This window comes from Poecilia reticulata, linkage group LG10 (genome assembly GCF_000633615.1).
Source record: "Poecilia reticulata strain Guanapo linkage group LG10, Guppy_female_1.0+MT, whole genome shotgun sequence".
Classification (NCBI taxonomy): Eukaryota; Metazoa; Chordata; class Actinopteri; order Cyprinodontiformes; family Poeciliidae; genus Poecilia; species Poecilia reticulata.
In genome coordinates this window covers 32,013,103-32,015,445 of record NC_024340.1, presented here as the reverse complement: position 1 = coordinate 32,015,445, position 2,343 = coordinate 32,013,103, and the positions used below count along the sequence as shown (strand labels likewise).

At 45.7% G+C, this 2,343-nt stretch overlaps 1 protein-coding gene across 1 annotated transcript in view; it reads right to left on the bottom strand.

Annotated features, from left to right (window-relative positions):
* The window catches only part of slit3 (slit homolog 3 (Drosophila)), a 222,596-nt gene that overhangs the window by 18,711 nt on the left and 201,542 nt on the right, over positions 1-2,343 (bottom strand). The window lies entirely within an intron of this gene.

Here is a 2,343-nt window from a genome sequence, read left to right as displayed (position 1 = left end):
GTGTGTGTTCATGTGTGTGTTCATGTGTGTGTGCTTTATGAAAGTTTTGGCTGTGAGGACAGCAGAATGTCTCTGTGTCCATCTGAGTGTTTCCTGCTGTAAACTGCTTCACGTTCCATCAGAGCGCAGGGACAGCTATCAAACCGGCACCAGCAGAGCTCTGTCTGTGTGTGTGTGTGTGTGTGCGCGCTTGAAGGTCAGCCTGCTCTGTGTGTGTTTCTAATGTCTATAAGTGTTGCTGTGTGTTTGTGTAAAGAGGTCTAACAGCCCTGCACTAGCCTCGCCCACAGGGGGTTCTGGGTAATGAGGAAGTGACAGTGATGACTGCCTGGCAACCAGTTGCTATGCGGGGGCACAGAGGGATCTGTCCCCACGGCAACATCAACTAAAATGAAAGGAAGGAAGCATGAAAGAATAAAAAAAAATCTGGGGTAAATTTTTCCAAGGTGAAATGCTTCATGAGATGCAGTCGATAGGCGGAGGAAAAGGCACAAACATGGCCGCCTCCAGGGGGCGGAGCCACAAACGTGGCTGCCTCTGGGGGCGGAGCCACAAACATGGCCGCATCCGGGGGCGGGGCCACAAACATGGCAGCTTCTGGTGGTGGAGCCACAAACATGGCTGCCTCCGGGGGGGTGGAGCCACAAACATGGCCGCCTCCGGGGGGTGGAGCCACAAACATGGCCGCCTCCGGGGCGGGGCGGAGCCACAAACATGGCCGCATCCGGGGGCGTGGCCACAAAAGACGTTCAGTCTGGTGGTGGAGCCACAATCATGGCTGCCTCCGGGGGGGTGGAGCCACAAACATGGCTGCCTCCGGGGGGGGCGGAGCCACAAACATGGCTGCTTCTGGTGGTGGAGCCACAAACATGGCTGCCTCCGGGGGGGTGGAGCCACAAACATGGCTGCCCCTGGGGGGCGGAGCCACAAACATGGCCGCCTCCGGGGCGGAGCCCTCTCCGGCCGTGTTCGTCATGTGCATCAGTCTGTACCTCAGACGTTCAGTCCTCCCCTGGACAGAAGTTCAAGCTGAATGCAGTTTTTTTCTGTTCGAATCGTCAACCTGTCACAGTTGCGGAGCGTTGCTCCAATTTACACGCCTCTTCAGACTTTAACCCGCATTTGGCCGGTGGCGGGTGGTTTAGCACAAGCTTAGCCAAGATTCTTGGTTAGAAAATTAGTGACTAGTAAATCTAACTTTTGGTTAGCGGTGGCTAATGAGTATTGCTGGCTATCAACATTTAATCCCTCAGTAAAAGTTTGACACCAAGTAAAAAACAGCATCAGCTGCAGAACAAATGATGCAAACACAAAAATGCTTTTATGCAGAGATAATGTGATCAAATCAGGATTTAACTCGAATTATAGATACACGCATATTTATTACTGGAGTAAATGAACTTAAAAATTAAGTAATATTTTAATATTTAAAAAAATTAAGAAATCTAAAAATGTAATAATTTGTGTGAGAAAGCGCAGCGGTTTGTGTCTGTAGCGGAGGTGTGGGGGGTCAGCGAGTTTCTGAGATGGAGGGCGGACAACCGGATGGATGACGGAGCGCGAGCGCGGCTGAACGCCGATCCATCACGTCCGACCCGAGTGGAGGAGGGACGGACGGACGGAGCTCCACCTGCTCCAGCATCATTCCTGCTGTTATTCTGCCCTGATATGACGAACTGTAAATAATCTCTTTTACAATGTTTAATAAACATGCTCATTTTGGAGATTTCTTTAAATATGGAGTAAAACTAAAAGAAAAAAATGTTTATTTAGTTTGTCAGAAGAGAAAAAAACTGACGTTCGTTTTAAATGTCACATGATTAACATAGTGATTCATTTATAAATGTCACAGCTCCAAACTACATATGGAGTTAGCTCACAGCTAGCTTATTATTATTTAGCAAACTCAGAGCTAAACATTTAGCGTACAGCTAAAACTTTAGTGTGAACTAAATATTTAGTTTGTTAAATAAATCTTCAGTTTGGAACATTTATAAATGAACAAACTTTGGGAATGAAGCGGCTGAAGAACAAACGTGTTTCTGAGTTTCTGCCAAACTAACATGATGCTGATGGAAATCAATGTCCTTTACAAACACTGCTAATGTTAAACTATTACTATTATTGTTCATATTTATTTCTATATTGTTTTTAACACTGTGTGAACCTGAAGCTGCTGCCTGACCTTCCCTTTTGCAGGACAATAAAGGCTGTTTCTATTCTATTCTATTCTATTCTATTCTATTCTATTCTATTCTATTGTTTCTATTCTATTGTTTATACTCTATTCTATTGTTTATACTCTATTGTTTCTACTCTATTGTTACTATTCTATTGTTTCTA